Source organism: Buteo buteo, chromosome 20 (assembly GCF_964188355.1).
Source record: "Buteo buteo chromosome 20, bButBut1.hap1.1, whole genome shotgun sequence".
Taxonomy (NCBI): domain Eukaryota; kingdom Metazoa; phylum Chordata; class Aves; order Accipitriformes; family Accipitridae; genus Buteo; species Buteo buteo.
The window spans coordinates 889540-916405 of record NC_134190.1 but is presented as its reverse complement, the minus strand read 5'-3'; positions in this window follow the sequence as shown (position 1 = coordinate 916405).

Sequence of the window (26866 nt, the reverse complement as noted above, 5' to 3'; positions counted from 1 at the left end):
TCTTCCTGTTCAGTTTTTATTGTTTCTGGTTTCATTTTGTGAAGTTTTTCTACTGCTAAAGTACATTCAGAAGGCCTTTAGTCTATTTTCAAGCAGAATAAAACTGCACAGGTAACTCACCACCAGAAAAATAAAAAAGGTGAGCATGAAGTTCTGGGAGTTAAAACTTAATTACAGAGAGATGTTAAGTAGGGTGAGAAAGGGAAAAGAACAATCTGGGACTGTGAGAGGAATATGACAAAAGGAAGGTATGCGCAGGGTGGGGTGCTGGAAAGGGTGGGAAGGTGTGAGCATCAGTCAGAGAGATGACGAAATGACATAGTGGCACCTCGTGACCACACACTGCTTTCTATCTGTGCTGGGATATGAAGGTTTTGCCCTTCCATAGGAAATTCTGATCCATATGAGCTTCCTACTCTTCTGCTGACACTTGCACCAGGATTTTGTGATAGCTTGAGAACAGAAAAAAGAGACAGAAAGACAGACTCTTTCCTTTCTGCTCATCTGCTTAAAATGATTGTAAACACCTTCTAAAAAGCCACAAGTCTTTGGAGACACAGGAGTTCTCAGTTGATTTCTTTGCTGGACCTATTAGCTATTACACAGTTCAAATATTTCAAAGTATGTTAATCATCCTGAGTAGAATATACATATGTGATGAGTTAATTTCATTGATTGTCTCAATTGTGGTTATGGGAAAAAAGGTGCACATGAGAAAATCTGGTAAGGAGTCCCATAGCGTCCTTTATCTTGATCTTACTAGTGACACAGCTGCACATGTACACAATTACTATGAATACAAGTACCTTTATCTAAAAAAAATTCTTCATTTATTGAAAAAAACCCCTACAAGAGTTAAAGAAATGGCATTATTGACTGCCTGATAAACTTGTTCTGTTTATGTCTAGTGGGAGAAAGAGGGAGACAAAAATCACCAGGATTTCAAGTATGAAGAGCCCACTGAGAAGTGATATAGGTGTTATCTATATAAGGTGTCCTCAAGGCAATATTTCTTATAAATAATCTTCAAGGAACTTTTATCAGTCCTCCTCCAAACTGAATGAAGAGACAAATCCTAAACCAAGCATTTTGTCCAATTAAATCAGTTATGAAGTTTGACAAATTAAGCAATACATATTGCAATCTTTCTTTATTTCTCACCATTTCAACTATGAAGACTCAGCTTACTCAAATGGGCAGATGGCTGACATTATGAGAAGCAGAGCACATACAGCATGTTCTAGAAAGACCATGCACTGTGCTCAGATTTATTTTTTGTTGTTATTTGGATAGTAGGACAACATTACACTGATCATGAGTAATAGGCTGTCTTTCCCTCTTGTTTAGCTTCTCTCTGAACTTCGCTAGGACATCGTGAAAAGGTTGTTCTGGTTTCATTAAGAATTTTCCATGTGAGCAGTCAGGCATTAGCTGCTCCTTCGCACTCTTCCCCTAATCTTCAGTGTGACTTTCCTTTGTATGGAGAGACTTTGTATCCACACTACTCTGTTTAATAAATGAATGAATAAATAGGTAAATGAACATTATATGATCAGAAACATGACCTGAATAAAAATGAACCATGGCTTCAATATTTTTTTTCCTCAAATTATCACACACTCAATCAGTTTCACATTTCATAGTTGTTGCTGGTTTTGCTGTAGAATTTGACCTCTCCATACTGTAGAATAAAAGTAGTTAGAAATAGAAAAGAATTGTTGTAACATCCAGGTTATGCTTGCACCAGAGCAAACAGCAGGTCCTACATGCTTATTCCACCTGCGATTCTATTACAGCATTACACTCCTTACATCTTATATAACCCTTGAACTAAATTTTATAAAGCAGAGTTATCAAACATCCATTGTATGAAAAAGATGAGCAAAAAGAAAAGTTTGTACTTGTATAAGAAAGTTAGATATTACGACATCTATTTCTACTTTTCTGCTGTTGTAGAGAAATAATTACTGCTTATGGTGTACCAGCTCTGGTATTCCTTGAATCTGTCCATGAACCAAACCAGCTCACTAACTAAAAAATAATTACACAAAAACTAATACAGAATAAAAGGCCCCAAACCCTACAGATCATTGTCTGCTTGGTCAGTGAGTTGAACTGGTTCATCATGACAGCTGGACTTACTATATGTCCAGTTGCAGATGAAATAAGTTTAAACAACAGAAGTTCTGAGATAACTTGCCTGTTCAAAAAAGATGAGTCTAAGTTTTGATTTCTGAGTAGACTGAAGCCCAAAGAATACTACTCTTGTCTAGGGATTGAATTAGACAAACATTTGTCTCCTCCTCAGTCCTCCCTTGGTCCAGCCCCTCTGTCTTGGTCACATGGTCCCATTCTAGCAAATTTTTTAGTTCTCATACTATTCAAGTCAATAAACAACAACAGCAAAATCTTATTTTTTCTTTTTTTTTTCTTTTTTTTTCTTTTCTTTTTTTTTTACTTCCAAGTTAGGTGTCTATTGGATAGTCAGTTGAATTGTCTCTTGGAGGGGAACTGGCACCAGTTGATTCGAGGCAAGTGAAGCTTTGGTAGCTAGGGCCAGGGGTTCCTTTATCCCCAACTCAGTACACAAGCTCTTACAGTTCTTACAGATATGCAGGAAGACAAAAAAATCCCTCCAAAACGTTTATGCTAAGTCCATCTCTTTATAGCTCATGCCCAACAACATTCCTAGATGACAGGCACAAGTCACAGATTGTTCACCCTATGGAGATGCGTCATCACCTTGGCAACAATAACATTTTACTTTTTTGTTTTATCTACTCTCCTGTTTGCTCACTCATATCTAGAAACATTATTTGAGTTTTAATCCAGACTGACTGTTCTAGCCAGAAGCATTTCAACCTACTCTAAAAAAACATTTTTAGTTCTTTGCACTCAGCAATCTTTTACTCCACAGGTGGTTGAAAGGCTACTTTGACATGCAATAAGGACTCTCAACATTTTGGCTTGCAATAAACAGTGAAAATTCACAGAATGGCTATTCTGCTTCTGTCTCAAGTTTGTACTTTGTTCACAAATAGAAATCACTCATGTATTTGTTCCAAAAGCACTAAAACAAACAGAAACATTGTTTGATGTGCTACAAAAATTTGACACCATGTCAGACTTGCTGTCTAGGTGTAATATCAACACTTCTCAGGGGAACTGTGAGTTTAATGGCCCAAATGTCTACCTGTGTTGCAGTGAGAGGTGGGTGGAGCAGTAAAGTTACTTTCTCCAGACAGAGAAGTGCACATCTCCTGCCTAAACGCAGATCAAAGCCTTTGGGAAACAAGTGGCTTATTCATGAAGGAGATTATTTGGCCTTCATCACTAGCATGTGTCTATTACTGAGTTGCTGTTGCAGCTCTCAGCAAAAGTATTGATTTATGGTAACTTTCCAAGTGCTTTATTATCAAGTAGTCACTCCCAAGGCAATTGGAGACAAAGAGTAATATAATTAAATTCTAAAGTTGTGTCACAACATCTCCAAGGAAAAAGCCGCTCAATGAGAACTTCTACTCAAGCACAAAGGAAATGCCACTTAATGAACTTTGCCAGAGGACCACTGTGGTCATAAACCACAGGAGCAGTAAGGGATTGTGAAGAAAGGCAAGTAAGGGAATGCTGCTTTAAGGATGCAGATGAAAATCTGTCAAGATAAATGCAGAGGAAGGAGGAAAATACCTGTGTAAGGGGATGGGGAAGATCAGATACATGACCATATGTCTGTAAAACAGTGTAGTTCTACTGACTTAAAAGGAGTTTCACAGATTGACTAGCTGAAAAGATTTGCAATTAAGAACTGTCATTTCACTAAAAAAGCTAGCTGTATCTGTGAATGTGTGATTTTTGTTTCTCTTTCAACTCCTATTAACACTGTATCAAAACCAGCTTAAGTAATTGTTTTTTTAAAAAAAATTACACACAAGCCAGTACACACTTGACCATTACAGTCTTAAAAGGCTTCACTCTAATGTGACATAAACTTGATATCAGCTTATATATATTCTATTATCACCTGGCATCACTATTCCTCTCCCCTGTTCCTGTAAATTAACTGTTAAAGAGCTAGCCGTTTTTGCTTCAAAGGATAGCCACACTGAGTTACCTACAGCAGCTTCGGAAATTCTATTTTCTCACATTTCAAGATTAGTTTTGTATCTTGAGAGCCAAGTTAAGTATCATCATGTATTTCTTCTATCAGTAAGCCATAGCAGAGGGCAGGCATACAACTTCTGCATCTGGGCTGCCAGAATTTGATAGTTATTTTAGGAGACTGAGCTAATATGGGTTCTCCTCTGACCTCTGTTCAAGTCTGACTGCAATAGCAGAAAGTTTGGGGGAATTTGGAAGGAGGAAAGCCTTTCCAGCAGAACACACCTGCAGGGGCAGGGAGTACTTTTGTGAAGGTCAAACGAAACCTTGCAAGAATTCTGCCTAAAATCCCAAATGTCAAACTGTCTGTTTTAATAAAATGCTTCTTGCTGGTTTCCCTTAAAACTTCTTGCTACAAGTTACCAAGTTCCAATGAACAGAGTCCCACATTGAATCCCTTGCAGCTTTAGGCTGAACACTTCTCAGTGGCTACTTTCACCATCTGAAAATTCTAGTGCTTTGGTGCTTAGACAAGGCACAAGAAGATGACAATTCAGTCACCCAGTGCTCAGATATAAGCTAATGAAAACCACAGAAAAACAATATAGATGCATGAATATGTGGAGATTCCGTGAGGGGGAAGAGACCACTTTTTGTCTTCCTGCATGCACTGCAGAAGACCAAAAAATTTGCAACTATTATGCATTGGGAAAAATAAGAAAGTGCAAATTATTTCCCAAAGGTGACTGGAGAATTATTATTATGGTAATTATTACGTAATTATATCATTATAATATTACAATTATACTATTCAATGACCCAGTGCAGTAGGTAATAGGGAGCCTTGGATCTTTCTCCAGGTCTAACTACCCTTCTCAGTGCAAAGCCAACAGAGACACGTGTTTCGGGTGTGGAGAGGGAAGGGTTATTTAGGACTTATGTATTCTGGTCCCGTTCACTGAAGGAATGTTGGTGTTTGGAGGGCTTTAGGTTTCACCCCCATTGTGGCTTAACCCCAGCCGGCAACTAAGCCCCACACAGCCACTTGTTCACTCTCCCCATGGCAGGATGGGGGAGAGGATCGGAAGGATAAAAGTGAGAAAACTCGTGGGCTGAGATAAAGACAGTTTAACAGGGAAAGCAAAAGCCATGCATGCAAGCAAAGCAAACCAAGGAATTCATTCCCCACTTCCCATGGGCAGGCAGGTGTTCAGCCATCTCCAGGACAGCAGGGCTCCAGCACGCACAATAGTGACTTGGGAAGACAAACGCCATCACACCAAATGTCCCCCCTTTCTTTCTCCTTCCCCCAGCTTTACATGCTGATCATGACGTCCTATGGTCCCTTGGGTCCGTTGGGGTCACCTGTCCCGGCTGTGTCCCCTCCCAACTCCTTGTGCCCCCCCAGCCTCCTCGCTGGTGGGGTGTGGGGAGAGGCAGAAAAGCCCTTGGCTCTGGGTGAGCACTGCTCAGCAGTAACCAACACATCCTGTGTTATCAACACTGCTTCCAGCACAAATCCAAAACACAGCCCCATACCAGCTACTGTGAAGAAAATCAACTCTATCCCTGCCCAAACCAGCACAACACCAAAGAAAACAGTACACTTGCCCTGAGACTGCTGTGGAATGTGGAAGAAAGTGCAGTAGCTGAGGATGATCAGGAGATTTGTTTCAAAAGCAAACACCCAAGCAAAGCTAAAAAACTAATGTAGAGGTACCTTGGATACTCTTGGCACCACTGGTTTTGGATTTTGTAACTAAAGCAACAAGAGTCCTCTTCTGTACTAATTACAGCACTGAGAGCATTTTAACGTTGCACATCTTTGGCTAGAATAATCCCCATGGAGGAAAAACTTCTTTTGATTTGCACCATCAAACATGTTTTAGTTTGGGTACTATATGGCTCCATATCATAAATGCTATAACATTGCTCTCTAATAGAGATGCCTGCTGACATACTTCTCCAACATCTAGCTTAAATATGATAAAGAGAATTCATAGTTTCCTAAATACCAGAAATAAGAATATATAGTGGGGAGTTAACAAAAGACTATCATGACTTCCTAGTCTGGATCATCTTGTGATAGCAGAGACACTCTCAGTTTACTCCCTTGCCTGCCTTTTATGCTTGTGGTTATCTTTGACTATTAGTGATTCTCTAAAGATGAATTTCTACAGCTGACAGATAAGCCCTTTTGACATTCTTCATATCCAAAGATAAATAGCAAAGCATTATGAGGCAAAATGGAGTTTAAAATTCAAAGTAGACAACAATTTATTATTTTTTTTAAAACTTTGAACTACCTGCAATCTGAGATTATACATTCCAAGAAATGTTTCATTTCACAGTGCTTCCAACATGTTAAATGACTACCACTTAATTGCTGACAATTTATCAGAACGTTTGCTGACATTTTTCAGCTACCAATATCTGAGTTCATGGGCCAAATTCTGCACATGCACTTCATGACATCATGTATTCTTAAGCTCAGTGGTAAAGGCTACAACATCATTTCTGTATTCTTACGCATTTGTCAGTCCTTTCCCAGCAGCTCAATAACCCCACAGAACTGAAGCTGACTAGAGCAGGGTAAAGAAAGTGGCACTAAGAGCAGATGAGGATGAGATGACTTTATTTTAGAATAATTATTGGGATAGGTAACTAAATGGAGTTTATGGAATTTCAGCCAGACAACCAGAGTGAAAATCTGGGCTAATTCTACCATCGCTTCTTGGCAGTAAAGTCTAATTTCACATTCACGGAAAGAGCAAAAATGCTAGCTGAGGACGTTTTGCAACATTACTAGTGTATGTTTTGCATTGTCTTAGGAGAACTTAAGAGACCTGCATAGTTAAACATACTATTCTTTTCTGTTGGGATCTGACATGGTCTGTAGTAAAAATACGTGAACTTGAGTAAGAGTTGCATATCAAAGGCCCTGCATGTTTGCAGCGAAAGTAGCACAGCTCTGATGTTGAATGTGACCACTTGAAATGCATGCACTTGAAAAATTAGCTTCTTTTCCAATAGCCAATTGTTCATTTTAATACAAACCATAATGGAAAACAATTTCTCTTCTGCAATTTAGAAAGGTAGCAAGATCCCCCAGCCAAAAGCAAAAGACATCTCTAAAACACTATTTAAAATCTGAAACTGATCAAATTGATAAAAAAAATTAAAATAAATATCTCTCTGGGTCATCAAGGGGGGCAAACTGCATCTGTGATCAACACAAAATAACAGTGAGGAGTCCCTCACTGGGACACAGCTGACCTGAGCCTTTCATATGAACATTGCAATTGCAGATACATTTGGAAGTCTGATTTCATTCTGTTTCTTCCAGCATATGAGGTCAGTCATGCAAGGTATACTGAAGGCTGACAGGCAGAAAGATGGCTTTCTGTCTCTCTGTCTCTCTCTCTCTCTCTCTCCCCCCGCAAAGCATTTTAATTTACTGGAGAGTCTGTCATAACCTTTTCCGGACAGCTACACATACTAGTATGAATATATACATTCAGGATTGCATGGCAGGTGGCTAAATATAGTCTCTTTGGCTTTGCATTGTTCTCTTCAGTCTTGACTGGCTGCTCTATCTGTCCGTCACCCACTGAAGGCCTTTCCTCTCAAAGAAAGGTTGGGTTAGGTCCAAGACTTTAGCTGGGTACCCCACTGTGTTTCTTTCCCCAGACCTGACACAGCTGAACTGATCTTCCCAGTTCAGACCATATTTGTTGACTGGAACTTTTTCTCCTGCACAGACAGCAGGCACGCCAGCAGGAGACATCATAACAGTCCTCTTACCTTGCCCAGAAGTCTTCTTGTACTTCTAATGTATATTTTATACTCAGAACACAAAGCGTGATTTTTGTGAGACTCCAGCCACAGCAACAACAGTGACTTGGCACTGCAGTCCTCATAGTAGTGAAGACAGTGGAGAGAATACTTTAAGCAACTTGTAAATTGCCCTAAAATGTCTGGGTACTAAAAAGCTACACTTTTTGAGTGTCGTCAATGTACAGAATACGAAGAAAGAAAAAAAAAGCATTCTTAGAAACGTCCAACAAACTTTCAACTGGCTAAGGCCCAAGTTTGCCAAACAGGTTTACACTTCATTCAGATCCTAATGTTTGCACTTTGTGTGCGATCCTGACCATGTACAGTCCATTAAACATTGCATGTTCATTCCACTGCCACAAAATGTTATGCAGGTAATATGCTTGGCAAGCTATCATTTACCAAGTATGCCTTCAAATATCTAGTAACTAGTATTCCCATATAACCACATGCACAAAACTGAGGTTTGCTGTTTTTAAACCTGTCTATCTGATTTCTAAAAGTTAGGTGTTCGCTTGTGGGACCTCCAAGAACTGGCTTGAAATGACTCTGCATGAATATCCAACATCTGTTCTTAAAGCCTTGGCCTCATAAACAAATTAGAACTGCCAGCAGAAGGTTCAGATACAAATATAATTCAGTAAGAGTTCCTGAGAATGGAAAAAAAATGCAGATTATTTTTATTTTATTAAAATTCACCCAGTTCTGAGCTTCAGGATATGTACGCAGACTTTACCAAAACACAGTTTTTAAAAGATTAGCAGCTACAAATAGATGGAAGGAATAAGATACAGAATGTCACTGTGGTACATATTTCCTATGCATCTCTTTGAAAGGCTTTAGGATTTTTTGAAGATTAGTCAGACTAAAATTTTCATTTAATAACAGGCAGTTCCTTCAGGTGTCCATTGCAGAAAGCTCTTTAGAACCTTCTGATGTACTGCGGGTTTTATAGCTATAGATAATAATTACCTGTGGTGAGCAACGTAATCCACAGCCAACTAACTGTAAGGATGCTTAGCACACAATATCAGAACAGGCAGCAAGACCCTTAAAACTGTTGGGGCTCATTTGCCACAACAACAGTTTATACTGCGTGATTGCCAACCTAAAAATATCCCCTTCCTCCACACATCCCCCATGCAAGGTGTAATTTATCTGCTTCCTGATGCATCTCATTTTAAAATTCAAAGGTGATAATTTTAAATCCAATACCATGTATACAAGATATCATTCCACATTTTGCAAATATAAATCAAGAACAATTCTCATCCTGCTGTAATATTAATATATTATTTCCCACTTTTGCTGTACACAACACACCATGTGCATCTGCCTGTATGTGCAATTCATTCATTAGCTTGTCGTCATTTCCTAGAGGCTGGAATGCTTACTGATAGGAAATACATTCAAGCACAGACCAGTCGACAATATTTAGCAGACAGCCTATGGAACTGCAGATTAACTCATCTGTAACTAAAATCCTAGGCTTATATATTGTGTTCAGATCCACATGCTTTGCAATGAACTTTATGGGAAAAACAACACACAAAAATAACCACCAAAGAAACAAAACAAAATTAATAGCCCCCCCCCCATCAAATTCTATATCCAGATATTTCCATACACCATTTTGTTTCCTCTCTGAATATGATTTGTAACCAACCTTAAACAGAAGTGAATACATTAAAAATCATGTAACCTTTAGATTTCAATACTACTGTCTCAGTAATTTTGTGTTGAACACACTATAAAAATGATTACAGGATGTCTCAGCTGCCCATATTGGCACATGTGAGTAAAGCTAGAGAAGGGTTTGATTTAACAAGTAGAATATATTAAACAATTTCCCTTATGAAAATTGTTTTCAGTACTTACCATGGTTCTAAATGTTCTATGAGTTTGCAAGGGAATATATTTCTGAAAAGGAAAAAGAAAAAAGAAAAGAAAGAAAAAAGAAAAAAGAGAAAGAAAGAAAAAAAAATTTAAATCAGCAGAGTACAGGAGATTCCTACACATGGAAGCTCAACCACCTGCACTCTATGCTATGACCTCCTCAAGAAGGTCAAGACACAGGAGAGAGCAGGCTTCCCATTCCACCATCTACAGTTCTTTAAGAAGTAAAACCATGTCAACTTATCCCCATAGTGACCTCCAAAGAAAGAAATGTCAGCTAATGGGAGGCTGTCAACATAAAACTGAGAAAGACAGTCAGTTATTTTTCAGGATTTTTCAATAGAACTCCTTTAATGTCTGAGAGACTTTTGGGTCAATGACAGTGAAGCACTAGCAGTATTTTATGTGGGACTTCAAATAACATGGAACTGTAAGGAAACATAATTATTACTTTCTTTTCATGAATGTGTGACTTCAGCTGATAACAAATGCAACATTTGTTTTGCATAGTTGAATTGCTGTTCCCAGATGGAAGAAAAACCAGAGTTCATAAATTCTTAGTAGTGTTTATGGGGCTATACAGGGATGCTAAACAGGGAATACTGGAAAACTGAGCTATTTTGCTGGTATTCTGAGATGGAAGACAGTACTCAGTGAAACTCAGGAGTCTAGTCTTACTTCTGTGCCTCAAGCTCTCACTTCATCAAAGGAGCACAGTATTTCCTTGTCTCAAAAAGATGTTTTGTTGATAATGGCTTGAAAGTGTCTTAATACATTGCTGAAAAGCCCCGGAGCCTGCCCAGCTGCCTGCCCCAACTCTTTCCTCACCTCTTTCCCCAGGATGCTGCCGCCCTGGCACCAGCTCTGCTGCTTGCCCGTCTGCAGGGTGGGGTGGTCCTCCCATCAGACAGACTCTAACCTGGCCCAGCGCCAGCGCAGTCACGGCTGAGGGGGGAGAGGTTTCAGCAGAGAATGTGGAGGTCGCACCTCTGAACCCATCGTTATACAGAAAGCCCTACATACAAAGAAAAAGAATCTTAGCAAAGGCAGAAGTACTTCATTTTTTAGCTTGTCTTGTTTCTAACTAGAAAAGTTGCTTAAGTAATACTAGGAGGAGCAAGCAATCCAAAAGGTAAGAAGGTGAAAATGGGATGTTCCTTACAAGGGACAAATTGATTGTGGAGGAAATCCTTTGAGTTGTGCCTCCTGCCAGATGAAGGGTTTGAAACAAGGGCCCAAGAACAGCAATATTTGTTATACAGGAATAAGCAGTGGCCCACATCTCTTGTTGTAGTTAAAATAGCATTGGGCAATTAATGCTTCAATACCATCAGGCTACCAAACAGAGCACGTCACAGTTAGTTACAGCGTAGATCACTGGGGGCTGGGGAACAGTTCTGCCAGTTGGACTAAAATGGTCAGAGTAGATTTGAGACCTTTGAGGACAGCTTTGTCCTGAGTCTGGTGCATGACCACACTCTTTGTCTATGACTATCAGTATAATGTCTGAATATTTTTCTGGCTTGGTTCTTCTAGTCCTCAGCTCATATTTGTTCAGGGACAGGGAGCAGAGCCAGATCAAGGGTTTGGGATGAAGCCAGACAGAACTTGATTAACACACTTGCCTCTAACTACAGTGATTATCATAATAAAGACTAATACGTTAATTAGTGTTCGAGAAGATAGAAAGAATTGAGACATTTTTCAGTTCCTCCTACAAAAACAAATGCATGTTTAGCTTTAGCCTCCATCGGCTTGTGTATTAGCCTATGCTTTAGCCAACAACTTCTGGTTTTAACAAATGCAACAGTACTGACATGATGCTTTCTGGAGTATGATTTAACAGCACAACGTGATTTATGATTTAACAGCGCAACAATGCAAGGTCAAGGCTTTCGTCTTTATGTAAGAAACTTCTAAGAGTCATGGTGAAGACCCCACTACAATATTTCACTTAGGAAGGGGAAAAAACCATAAATTCTGACCATCTACTTTGTTTTTAAACAAATTTAATTTCACGCGTAAAGTAAATTATCAGAAGACCATAGCAGTTCAGATTTCTTCCCTAAGTTTCTCCATAACACCGTGCCTTGTTAAAGCAGAGAGCTGACAGCTAATTACTCCCAGTCAACAGAGGCAGAGAGGACTTGTTGGATTCCATCTGAATCCCACCAGGAAAATGGAAATAGTCCTCTAGGGCATGGAAATTAAAGTTTGTGAATGATGCAGGTATAGACACACTGATTTGAAGCAAGAATACCAAATTGTCCTTTTGTTAAAACAAAACAAAACAAAAACCTTACAGGGAAGGGTAACTTCTGACCCCACAGTATGTGTTACTTCAAGATGTCTGTTAGGTTCTTTCTCATCAAAGTTCCCTGTAATGCACTCTTTTACCCCATTACAATCTTCTTTGATTTAGATTAAAAATGCACAACTATCTCAAGGCCTAGAAGATTTGCAGGCAAGGTTCTGACTTTGAGGCATTACTCACATGACGTTTACTTCAATACCTAGCATTCAAAGGATTCTACATGGTCATACTCATCATTCATAATGGAAATCACTTAGGCTTGTGGCAATATGATGTGCTATACTTAAAAATGTTTTAACTCCTTAGCAGTTACAGGCTACAAACCTGTGTAATCTGCACAGGTTCAATAGCTAAGGAAATAAGGAGTATTTTTTACAAATAGATATACATGAAAAGCAGCAATAAAAGGCTTCATGACACTTTCCCCTTTACATATTGCTGAAGTGTTGATGAAAATAATGGCAGTACTCCTAGAAGATCTGCTTAAAGAACAGGCAAGGAAATTCCGTGCTTGCCTGAAGCTTGGAAGACCTTAGTCTCATCTCTTCTCATACACATTCAACATCTCAGCAGTCTCAAAGACTGGGCCTTTTGCCTCTGCACTTCAGCTCCTCCACTTAGAGAGGTGTAAAAAGGATTTTCCTTGCCCATGGACACACCTGTGATAAAACTATTTAAAGATTTGAATAGTTAGATATCTTAACTGCATCTTAGATATCTTAACTGCTAGGGTAATGGGATTGTAGTAGATCAGCAGGTATTTAATCTGACTTAAAATTTTCAAGAAATATTTTAGAGTCTTACATGTAAAAAAATCTAAAGACTCCCACAATATCTAAGTAAATATCTAGGGCATAGCTTGGCTTCACTGAGCACCTGCAACCGACATCCTTCCCAACCGGCACTGAGCAGGCATAACGAGCATGAAAAGACAGGCTTCAGATCATTTGTCCTCTAGCTCCCTATTTTGCAAAATTTTCACAGATATTTAATTGTACACACTTTGGTAGCCTGATGGAATTTGTGCATAAGTCTCTGTGATTAACGCACTTATGATTATACAACCTTTCTAGAGATAGTTTTAGAAGTACTTATAGTAGAAGATATACTTACACTTACTCACTTTAACTGGTCCTTCTTAGATTGTTTAAAATACATGTTTACCTCCTAATTAATTTTAAATGCTCCCTAGTGTGTTGTAGCACTGTTCTTAACACAGGGTACATATTAATCATGTATGTCTGCATTTGTGAGTAAAATATAAAAAGAAACAAAAGAATCAAGAGATATTTGGGCAGAGTGTAAGTGAAAGAAAAATGTTTAGTTCAAGAGCATGTCAGACTGGTACAGAGTGAGATCATCATGAGGACAGAGATAAAGATGCTGGCTCCCCCACACATAAGGTGATTTACTGTGGAATTAGGCAGGCCCTTCTGGTACATTCCTAGAAATGCTAAACCTTTAAGCTGGCACACCCCACAGTAAAGCAACAAAATGCTGAGGACCCAGAATCCTCTTTTCAGTATTGCTTCTCTAATATTTTTCAAAACCCTGCAGCTAGTGCAAGGTACAAGGATCCTTAGCAAAGCTATTTCTATGATATCCTGGTGATTGTAAGTATAAAAAGCAGCTCACCCAAATGTGCTTCTCTCACAAGTTAGTTTCATTCAGAGAATCTCAAACACCAGTATAAAGAAATATGCACAAGGTGAAAGCAAGCATTTTTATCTTTTCTACAATTTACAATGTACAGTACACTTACAGTTCTTTAGAAGTCAAACTTAGTAACTAATAGCAACGCTTAGTAGTAAACATTGATGTTTTCTTTTTCTCTTAAAGGTGTCATTTAAGATAAAAGCAGCACTTTTCTCCACTTTAGAGGTAGGAAAACTGAAGGCGAGTGCAGCAAAAAGTGCTGCGCAGCACATCACAAGTGGCATGTGGCTGCCCCTGGTATACAACATTGCTCTGGTTTCCTCACTCCCAGCCCCATCCCTCCCACACGGAGGACATCTCACACTGCCGAGGAGCGTGGAGGTGGACGTGGCTCCCAAAGGGTGCTGAGACCCCAGTGCCGACCAGCAGCCCCTGCACATTGGCTTTAGGACAGGGCTGTCTCCTGTGCTGCCTCCTGCCTCCTCCCCTGCCCACCCATTTCACCTGGTGCTGTCACGCCTTCGTTTTTCTTGTTTAATAATTTCTAGACTAGACGAAAGCAATTCATAACTGAACAGCTCTGTGTGTTTATTAATCATGAAGATGTATACTAAGAACAAGAGGAAATTATTCTTAGCAATAACTCCATAAATATGCGCTATACATCATTGTGGTGGGACTCCTAATTGACTAATTGCCAGAAATGAACTATTTGACATCAGGAGTCAATATTAATTTTATGTCAGCCAGAGATAGATGCCAGCTTTGTCAATAATAATTATAAGGTGCAGAAAATTAGAAACTGAGAATATTTGATTATTTATCACTATTGATCCCTATTTGATTATTTGATTATTTAAATGTCAGAGGCTAATCATTCCATTTTCCACAAAATGAACCATTTTCACTGACTTGACATGATTCCTTGCCCATGTTTAATACGGGAACAGAAAACGAATACAAAAGCCATGATATCTATATCCAGAAAAACTGGAATGTTAATCTACTAATTTGTTCTGTGTGATGTGTCTTGAGAGAGTCAGCTCTTTCAGAGAACTCTGGCTGAGTAGAAGGGCACCTTACTGACTAGCAGAAAGAAAACCGAGTTGGACAGTGAGGTCTGTTTGGCGGCAGATTTCACCTACACTGCGGAATTTGCAGAATATCAGCAGTTTAAAATTACAAACGTGTGCCGCACCTGGTTCCTGAACAAACAAAGCACAACATGGGACTCTCCCTTGATGACTTATTTTTGATGAAATCATTGAGCCAAGGCAGAAAGCTGGAATTACAAAAGCAGCAGCCTGAATAGGCCTGCTTATTCCTGCTTCAATTACCTTTTTCTCAGTGAAGGCTGCCTATTTTATCAATAGCTCTGTCAACATTTTAAAACTCCCTCAGAGTAATTCAGATTGTTGAATGTAAATAAGCCACCTGCTTTCAAAGCTTGAAACAGGATTTATTTATTTATTTATTTATTTATTTAAACAGATAAAGATGGGGGCCTGCATACAACTAACAGAACACTCCCCATCTCCTTCTTTAATCTGTGTTTTTGAAATACGCAGATAAAGCTTTAACTGAAAACTTCCACTGGACAAATACGTGACAGCAAAGGAACTTAAAGATGTGTGTGTTTGCCTACATAACATCAGACGAATATTGATGCAACCAGAATTTGATGTTTTGTGCATGTATTGCCCAAACAGTTCACTGCAGTACAAGGGATCTTGTACAAGGCATCTAGGAAGGACATGACAGGTTCTTACCACAGAAGGTGGAGAAATCAAAGACCCCCTTTTCAGGCAATGCTGTCAATATTACAAGGAAGACATTGCCACTCATAACACCCTGTGGAGGACAGATCCACCTTTGTCGTTGGTGGTGTGCACTGACTATCTACTATGCTCAGAGCTGGTTGAAGTTTGGGAAACTTGGGGTCCAGCACAGCAAATATAGCAACCTCTCCGAGAGTGTAAAGCTATCTGGGTGACAGAAATGCTCACATACGGTTTTGGTTTCAGGAAATTATACCAAGCTCCTCTTTCCTTCCCTCTCAACATTTTATGCTGCCATAGGAGTAAATACAGACTCTAACAGAAGACAGAGGTAGAATATGTGTAGTATGACAGACTCATTAGCTTAAGTGTCCTTGTCATTTTAACCTTGTGCTGTCAGAGCCTGTCAAGCCTTATTTTCCTTCTGCCTCCGTTTCATGCGTTCTCCCATCTACCCTCAGCTCTAGCTTTCCTAAGCGGGCAACAGGGATAGATTTTAGTGCACATTTCATATGCCAAAATCAACTTCTGAATTCTCTGGAACTCTGCACGTTGTCTACAGATCCATGCTTGACTGTCATTTATCTGCAGAAGAACTAAATCTTTATTTTCACCTTTCATTATCTTGGGATGTATAGCATAAAGCAAAGATATTTATTTTTTAACTCTGAGGCATTTTCTACCTGACTTACTACATCAGCAGTACATTTTGCAGTGCGGATATGAGGAATTCCATACAGTTGTAACAGCTCGCAGTCTCAAAGCTGCTCTCATGGCTGCTGGTGGGAGCTTTGCCATTGGCCTCAAAAGGGACATGTTCAAGTTTCATATTTGTAATGCAGGCGTCCACGAGAAATAATTTATTATCTTTTCAAAAGTTCCCCTCTTACCTTTAGTACAAATGGAATTACTTATATTGGCTATATTCCAGTATACACTTTTAATTATCTTCCAGCTGCCAACATTTTCTCACTGTGTTTGTTTTAAGGTTTTTTGAAGAACACAACTTTCAGAGCATTCCTTTCAAAACAAATGCTTCTTAAGTAGCAAGTTTTTGGTTTCAGGGCAAATACTATCTGTTATTTATTAATTTTTTCCACTGGCATTGTTCAGAATAAAATTTGAGATTTGATGGCAACACATATTTCTATATACCTGTGTCAAACATATTCCTTTCTCATATGCAGCACAATTGAAATTATACAATAAGGACAGGCAAACAAGGCTTACAGGTTTCTCACAAGTGTTGGAAACACACAGACAACAATCCTACCACACTTACATCAGTGAGTATGATTTAAAATGGAGATTTTGATATTTCTAGCATCCCACATGCCTTGGGTCATGTTCAAGCAATGTAGGAACATCTTCCATAAGTTAAGCAGAAATGCTGTGAAAGATGACTATAGTGTAATAGAAACTCTATTTTATTATAGAAAACAATTTCAGATAAGCTACTCTATGTAAAGGTTATGGATCAATTTAGGTGAACAGACCAGTCAGTGCAGAAGAGGCTCTTGAAAGAAAAATAAGCAGATGGTTCACTGGCACATAATATATCTCCATCTTCTCATCTCATGCTGGTGGGACATGGGGAGAGAGAGATTTAGAAAAGAAAAAATGTTTTGAAGGAAACCAAGGGCACAGATGGGTATTTCAGTTGAAAACTTCATGTGATCAGGTTCAGTTTCCACTTGACTCCACTTATCACAATGGAGATACCTACCCCTAGTATTGTTAACTCACTCATGACCTGCAGCATGTCAAGAGTAAAAGAGAATGAGACTGGGAATTATTCTCTTTTTCTGAGGTTGCTTCCTATCTGTTGAAGGGTTGTTTTGAAGATAATGGCAAAGGCATGGTAAGGCAATTAGGTGCATGCCACACAAGGAATCTAAGACATTTGTTAAATATCACAAAACCAGTCTGAGTTGCAGTCATGTCCAAGGACCAGAAAATAGTGACTAAGGTAAAAAATTATCCCCTCTGAACTACTTACACAGTTCCTGCATGCATAATACTTTCAGAGGCATAATAATAGGTTGACTATTGGTGTTACGAAGATGAAGAGAGCAAGGGAAGCAGAGTGGTATGTTTATCATCAATATAAAATTAGCCAAGTTTAAAGCTGAAAATTTTAAAGACTGCATTGACATGCCTTGGTAAACTATTTGGCTGATGACCACAGCCTCTTTTTGTCACAGTTTCCTTGAATCATTATTGGTTTCTTTTTTTTTCTTTTTTTTTTTTTTTCTTTTCCTCAACAGATACACTTAACTAGGGGAAAGAAAGAAAAAATTCTAACATTCTCCCATGAATGTGTAATGTTGCTAGGGATGAGCAACAAGTCCCCAGTCTCAGTTTTAGTTGGAAACTGTTCCAGCAGGTGTTGTTAACTATTTTTGGAAGTAGTGGCACAGAAAGAGAAGCTTTGGATGCAAACTTTTTTTAGCAGGGCAAGTCCAAATGTTTGGTGGCATCCAAATTTTTTTTTTAGAAACAATAGTATCATGCTTAACAATTTTTTGTCCATTTCCAAATCCTGAAATATTTCTTTCCATAGAGAGATAGTAAGCCCAAGAGGACTTACAGTAGTGGGGGTTTGGGAGATGTACTAAAAATTATTTAAAGGCTCACTTGAAGTAGATCAAAACAGCAGCAGCCTGAGTCTTTAAATCAGGCCTCGAGCCTGATTTACAAATCTCTTTGAAATGGATGAACAAAAAGATAGTAACTAACTTTCCCTTTAAATACCAATATTCAAAATTTAACACTTATTTAAACCTTAACACTCTTATTCAGGCAATGCCCCAAAAGCATTTAGATATATTTCCTGAGGCACAAATTTCGTAATGTCTCAAGACAGACACATTGCTCTCAAGGTGCAAGAATGTCACCCCCCAAACACATTAAGCTGCCCTGCTCCTACAGTTCAGGCAGAATTCACCAATGAAGTGAGACAGATCGATGGACAGCAGCGGGGCATGAGGTGGTGTGCACACTTTTATAGGGTAACCAGCTTTCCTGATCTCCTGACCTGCAGGCTAATATTTTTGCATAGTCAATAACCACAAAATGCCCCACTGCCAGCTGCAGGGAATGTGATCTCTGGGATGGTCTCACTAGAGGAACCAGTACTCCATTGCTGATGGAAATGGGAGGAGTAATTTGGGGTCTGCAGCCTTATCAGCCTGTTCTGGGCTTGGATTTTAGATCTACTGGATCCTGAATTCTGTGACCTAAGTCTGCTATGATAGCTGCTTTTTGACTGTGGATAGACAAGCTTAGCTTTCCTTTGCGTAGCTATTGCTCCTGGGTGAAGAACTGTAAAAGCTAGCCCTACTTCCCCACGATGGGTGCTCCGTTGCCCTCAGTCTCTCCCACACTCACACGGAGCTAGGAAAGGCTGCCTGTGTCATCGCTTACAGCTCAGGCGTTACACCACTCGTTCAAAACATACCTCTCAAGATACAGTCCAAAATTCCTTCTGGCCCAGGGTTCTCATCCCAGAGAGAGAGTGCCAGAAGTCATCAGGCTATCTAATATACAGCTCAAAACCAAGGAAACCATTCTTCTTTTCAGAAACAATGAAGATTCATCAAAACACGACTTTAATTGACCCACATCAGCACTTAGCCACCAAGTAAGAGTTACTTTCTCTCTTCCTCTCTCTGGTCTGCTGGATACCTACCTACCTACACAGAGCCAAAGAGCTTGAGCAGGAGAGCCTCGCGCACACTGGTCTATCAGCAGGTGATGACAGCACGCTTATCAGAAAGCCAGATTAAAATTCTTTCTCTGAACTTAGCAAGATAGTTTCTCTAACTACAGAATTAATGGGTGCTAGCCTGACATTATGGTTTGTGTAAGAAAGACTTAGATCTGCAACTCAAGGAGAAACATCCTGGCTGTCAATACTGAGGGAAAGGAGGCATCCCGCTCCAGGTCGCACTTGGTTACTCAAGTCCCGCTTCTACCTTATCTTTTACTGGTTACGTCAGGCAGGTCACTCACAGAAAGTGTACAGATGCCTAGCTTGGAGTTGGAAGTTACATGCAGTAGTGAGGTGGGTATAGCTTTGGTATATATCCAAAGGTTTCCACCACTGAAGGAAACTAGAGCTGTGAATAACTATTCAGGGGGAATGTAGTTTAATCATCAGAGTGTCAGTTCTAGGAAATTCCCTCCATGTAACAGTGAAACTCAGGGGCTGTGACTCCTCACTATAGAAGAGTAGAGACTGTTTCTACTGTGAAAAGAAAGCATTGAGTTTCACATCATTATTTACGTAAGCATGAGGTGATGTCAACTGACTATGTGGAGGATGCAGAACAGTAACCAAAACAAGATAAAAAAACTCCTGTTTGACCTAATGAGTGGCTAAGACAGCAGATATTTTTGAAGAAAATATGTTTGGCCTGAGTATGCACATAGAAACAGCTTTTTAATTTATCGCACCAAGTGGAGATACAGCAAGTCTTGCTGAACGGCCAGATGGCTTAGGTTCTTAATTGGTATATGCAGTTTGTTATTCTTGCAGATTAGATTGCTCTCATCTTCACATAATGAATTGCTTTTCCACAGGTTTCACATTAAGTTATTGGGAACAGATAATTCTTCACTGGGTAGTGAGAGTACAATTGCTGTAGGTGCAATGGGTTTCTCATTTTATTTATCACTACCTTAATTCCAAAAATTCTACAACAAACAGTTTGTCTGGCCTGGAAAAAACAAGTACATAGAGGCATTTTCCTCTCTCTGGGTACTCCAGGGAGTCAGGGAGAAACAATCTCTTAAGATGTAGGACAGAAGAGATACTGTGTCCTTAACTTACTCTAACTCTACCTCTGCGTAGACTGAAAAACATGTCTGGCAGAAGGTTTATAACGAATAAGAACAGGGAGCTTAATCTAAACATCTACTGAGACACCAGCTCAGTTCTGAAGCTGGGAACCTGGGATAGCTATGATTTCTAGATCATCTGACAATTAAGAATAGTAGAACTTTGAAAAGTTTTCTAATTTAGTGTTGTTACTTTTTTTGGTGCTTTGGGCTTAGAATTTATGTATAAGGTAAGAAACAGTAAGAAGAACAATTCTGCAGGTTGTATCAGAACGGGTAAGTAGGATTACTCTTAAACCCATGAAAAATTCTGTATCTGCTAACCATCCACGTTGTAAACCTCACACTGGTGGCAATTTCTTGCATATAGTTCCTAGCCTGTCAGATTTGTCAGGGTGTTTGGAGCTTAACTATAGCACTGGCACTACAAAAAGCTTGCCTGCCAGCAGAAATCCTACCATTCCTTGCTTCTTTCTTTCCTTTCTTTCCTGTTATTTCAAGCAAGCCTCAAGAAGAGACGATACCAGGTTCTAGAAGATGACTGGTTTTCATGGAAGAAGGGAACTTGGAATAGCATTTAGCATTTTTCCCAAGAAATAATAAGCCCAGGTAGAGTGCCTCCAATGCCAACTGCAAATGTAGGGTAATAAAACATATTTCACAGTTAATGGACAGTACTAGTATAGGCACACAGACTCAGACATGTAAGAAAAACTGATAACACAAGCTCAATGCCCATGAAAATCAGCAGAAGCCTTCCATCAAATTCAGTATATATTAAACATGGGGATTTTTTGTTGTTGCTCAAGCAGCTTGCACTTTTGCTCTTCTGGTGCACCAATGGGATTCACTCTTTGGCCTCTCTCTGACAAAATCTTCTGGATGAAACATCTACTTTCACATCCCATTTTCTTCCATCCCCAAAGCAATCTCTTGTTGCTGAAGGAAGCTCTGCAGGTATTCATAATCCCTAGATACACTGAGGAGTATTGTAAATAAATAGTATAATGAGGGCATTCTTAATACATGACAGTAGTCGTTCCTTAATACATGTCACCGTATTAATTTCTAAAACGTTCACACAAAAGGGATCTCCCTTATGCTGAGAGTCTTTTATTAGGATCTTACCAGACTTCCACTGTAGAAGAAACCAGCAGGTTAAAACGCCACAGTTTTCTTGTTTGATTTCAATAACAACAGCACTTTTGTTGTGATTGGGGTAATGGAATATGAAGAAATGAGAGCAAAAGTACAGGAAGTTATAGGTTAAGCAGGAGAAAATAATTCTGTTTTGCTTCAGTATCTGCTCTTTCTTCCATGCTAATAGGCTAAATAAAAAAGGTATAGTAAGAAAATGAAAACCAAAATAAGCACATACACTGATAAACAAAATGTGTATTTATTGTTCCTGCTTAGATCTTAAGGCTGCCATTGTTCCTCACAAAGAGAGCTTTTAGTTTAAACCATTCTCATATATGCTGCAAATACTTCAAAAGAAAACATTCATTGTTTGAGCTTGGATGTTGTTTTCAAACAGCTGAATGGCATGATGCTTTTGGTTATCTTTACAGCCCCCTTCTATGGGAAGCTGGTTTGTTCTATTCAGTTTAGCTAGACAGTATACATGCAACTCTCTCCGGTAGTTCCTTTAACAGTGAGCCATGCAATTCCCAGTTTGCTTTTTCCTCTTTACTCACAAGGCCACAGCATTGTGCATGCAGATGGTGGCAAAGTATGGATGAGCCAAGACACAGTAGCACTCCAGATTTTCGGCAGCCCACATTTTCCTTATCATACCACAACAATGGCAGTCTTTGCAGTATGTTCTGTATTACAATAAGAAGAAAAATTTTCTGATCCAATATTAGAAACTTTCTTTTGCATACAGGTGCACAAAACCTAGAAGATAGACTAGCTATTACTGAACCTTGCAGTAGATAATCTGCTGTCATCTGTAAAAGAAATGCTGGCACAGAAAATTAGATCTGGATTGATGAAATCTCTTTGAGATCTGAACCTTGATACGAATCTTAATACAGATTGATGGTTCCTGGGGGTACTCTTCAGCTCCTGACATACCCTGAAGCTTGACTTTAAACTGCCAAACCAATTTAATCTCAACGTTTATCCTGGTCATGCCCTACACATATCATCATCTTGTCTTTTATGCAGATACTTTCTCAAAGTATCATTTTCTTGTCAAAACCTCTCACATGGGGGCAGTAAACCTGCAACAGGGGTACTTTATTGCAACTGTGTCAGACTTTCATCACAAAGCCATTATAATATTTTGCAGACTCAGTAATATATGAGATTGCATAATTTAGCTAGTCCATATTTTTCAGACAATCATTTTCAGATGTAACTAGAAAAAGAAAAATATTCCTCATAAAAAGGTTTTGAGATATTTCACAAAAGTTTCATTAAGATACCATGGAGGCCTAGAGAAGCCAGCAAATAAAGGTGGACAAATGAATAGTCATAAGAGAAAGAATTTCCAATATCTTAAATTCCCCTCTCTCCCACATATAGTAGAAGCATTTTGTGGACATTAACTTGGCCAGCACATTTTGTTTCCTCTCCATTGCCCCTTTGTTCTACTCTTTTTTAGATCCTCAGAGCTGTAGAAGAACATAGATCTTTGGCTGTATTTATATTGCAGGGTTAATAAGTGGTCTTAAGAGAATATTTAAGCATGCTAAGCCCCACAACCAGTGCCTATCTGTCATTATTATGCTTACTAGATCAACTTGGATTGGGCTTCATGCATTCTGTTGTGCTTACAGAGATACAAGCTCAGAACAATCATTGACAGATTAAGTTATAACATGAAAAACCTTAATTGTGCCATTCTCAACCCCTCCAGGACTCATTCTTGACTCAAAGCATGCTGAAACCTTCCCTCCTTTGTGCTTCTGAGCATGTACTAAAGACCCACCTTTATACACAAGTATATAGAAATATGTAAAACATGGAAGCTTTAGACAACATAGTTGTTATTCTCCCGTAAAATGGACACATTTTATGATAGGGACTTAGAGTCAGACTTTTAGCAACAGTTTCACCCTTTATTCCTGGTTGTTGCAATATTTATTTGCATAACATACAGCACAGTTAAAGCTGAGTTACTCGATGCCTTCTTTTTCTCAGTCTTCACCAACAAAGTCTCCCAGGCCTTTCTGCCTAGACATAAGGTTCAGGGAAAAGACAATCTACCAGGAGTGGAAAAGGATCAAGTCAGTGATTGCTTGAGAAATCTCAACCTATGCAAGTCCGTGGCACTTAATGGGACGTAGCTGGGGGTGCTAAGAAAGCTGACCGATGTCACTGTGACACTCTCTATCATCTTTGAAAGGTCATTTAATCAGGCAGGGCCCACAAGGGCTGAAGAAAAACAGATGTGGCACTGTTGCTCAAAAAAAGGCAAGAAGAATGACTCAGGGACCTACAGGCTGCTTTGCCTCACTTTAGCGCCCAGAAAATTGTAGAGTGAGTCCTCTTGATGCACAATTCTGGGCAGATGAAGAAATGAAAAGGTAACTGGAAATAACCTGCATGCATTTACCAAGGCTGAATGAGGCAGAAGCAACCTGATTGCCTTCTATGATGCAATGACTAGATTTGTGCTTGAGGATTGAGCAGTGGCTGTTGATTACCTTGACATTAGCAAGGCTTTCCACGTGGTCCTTCACAGCATCCTTAAGACCAAGTTAGAACACTATGATCAAGATGGATGGACTGCTAGACAGGTAAAAAATGGTTCAAGACAGTTTTGGTAAATAGTTTGTATTCCACGTGGACACTGGTTAAAAGTAGAGTACCACAGCGGCCTGTAGTAGTTGAATATCTTTATCAATTACCTGGAGGAGATGGCGTGCCCTCTCATCAAGTTTGTACAGTATTCCACACTGAGAGGAACTGTCAGTATGTTCAGAGGCAAGGCAGAAATTCAGAGAAGGCAAGACAGGCTGGAGAAATGGGCCAACAGGAACTGCAGGAAAGTCAACAAGGACAAATGATATTTCTGCCAAATTTGGACTAACCCTGCAGCAGTACAGGCTGGGGACTGGATGGCTATGGAGCTACTCTGCTCCTGGTAGAAGATGAGAGACGATAGATATAAATTGAAACAAGAGGGGTTCAGTTTGAGGAAACTTTTTCCCTGTGAGGACTGCCAAGCAGTGGAACAGGCTACCTGGAGAAGTTATGCAGTCTCCAACCTTAGAGGTTTTCAAGACTCAAGTGGAAGCAACTTGGTCTCAGGTCAGTGTTAGTCCTGCTTAGAGCTGGATGTTGGATTAGAGACGTCCCGTGGTGCCTCTCAATCTAATGGATACCGTGATTCTGTGTTTGCTATGTACACATGGCTGTGTAACCACCTCCACTCTTACGCACGTACGCATTTAGTCTTTTTGCTTAAAAACACAAAAAAATCTTGAACCCTCTCTACAGACATCTATTGTCAAATACAATCCACTGACCTATATAGTGCCACAATAAAGGCTGTCACTACTGAGCTGCTGTCCCCCTTTTTAAAAAATTCCCTCTGTGCAATAACAGGGTTATAAATTTTACACCTAAATTCAGTTGTCATTTTCCCAAGGAAATATCAAAGAACACGAAAGCCTTTAGAACTGACAAAGAATTCATGTTCAAATCAAAACAAGTTTAATGGAATCTTCTAATCTTAACAGCAAGGGGAGGAAGGAGTTTTTACTGAATGCTCTATTTTGCTCCACACAGATTGTGTCAGTCATCTGCTTCATAAATAGAGTGAGTAGGAAAAAAGGAGGCATTTTTCCAGGCAAAGATGACCCATGTATACAGAACTATGATTAGTTTCATTTTAAGAAATTAACAGTAATGAGGTGGGTAAGATACATTTATTAAATATTAATGACACATTTACTTAGCTATAACCTCTTCCTACAGACCTACACAGCTCAAGGAGCCTGCTCACTTGCTTCCCCACCCACTTTACTTGTTTGTGGCATCACCACTAATCTTGGTGGCATTTAAAGAGAATGTCTCCTGTCAGTGCAATATTGTATTTCAGTTGGTAATTTTTAAGTATCATCTGAGTGTAGGAGGCTTTGGCCTCAGAAATTCACATGTTTTTCTGAGCCATACAAACCTCTCAAGTGTGGGAGACTGGGCCAAAAAAAAAATCCCTGAAGACTACTGTTCTCATGAAATTGCTACAGTGAGCTGCAAAGTAAACAAACAAAAAAGGACATATGAAAAAATGAAGGGCTTTTACAAATTGCAGGTCAGGAAAAGTATGGTTTCAGGCTCCATTTTTCTGAATTGCCCTCTTGGAAAGAGTGGGAATGTAATTGACTTCTAGTCCATCTCTCACTGATAGGTAAAGCCACTGAGAAAGTAATGCCAGGAGAGCTACAGCAAAACAGCATGCCTGCCAAAATCCTGAAGCCTTTGCAATCAGGCTTTGAGCCAGGTCATAGCATTTAGAAAGCAGCAGCAGCACTAAAAGATTGTCTCCCCTTGGCAATGGATCAGCTATTTCTCAATGCTGAAATTACTCAAACTCACCGTAGTCTCCAGCAGTCAGTCCCTCAGGGTTGCTGTCCCACATAAGTGACATTTATAAAGGCAGCTTTTATAGTTGTACAATGAATTACTATTATGAGGATCCAAAGAGTAGTAATGGTAAATTGTTTCTCTACTAAGGACTTATGGAAAAAAACTAAATGGGGTCACAGCTGCACTCCTTTTAAGAGATGTATGGGTTTATTTTGGGTTATGAGAAAACCTGTTCTACACTGGTTTAGGTTGCAAGTGAAAATGAGTGACCTGCAAATGTGCAAGGACACTCTCCATATCAGATCAATTATGAAACCACCTGGCTGTCCTGGAAGTCCAGCAGGAGCAAAGCCCTGCCAACAGGTTCCAGAGGCATGTGTGGACAACCTCATCCTCCTGGGGCCCGGGACACTATATGCAGTACCTGACTTCAGTAGTTAACAGCTGAAGCTTAGACAAGACCGAGCATTAGCATTTTCTACCACAGGTTAGTTAAATGCCAATTAATGCATTTAAAAAGGTTGTTCTGGAAATTCTTTAAAAGTCTGTTCTGTGATAAAAATTTTTGAGTTTTATTTGTCTCCTGGTTCTATGGTTACTTGGGGATGTCCTAGCATTTCCAGCCACAGTTTCTACTGTGACTTGGCAGTCATGTAATTCAAGCAAAATTAGTTAGAAAAGCCCCTAGGAGAAATGCAGCTTTAATCGTCATGCTAAATTGTAACCAGGACTTGAGTTTTTTGAAGGAAAAAGGAGTCACTTTATTTTTTGAGGTGAAAAGAATCTCTGTAGGTAGTTAGACCTTATCTGTATTAGAAAACAAAGAATAGAACAACAACAACAACAACAAATTCCAGATAAAGTTAACGTAATTCAGACATAAACACTACATAAAAAAATA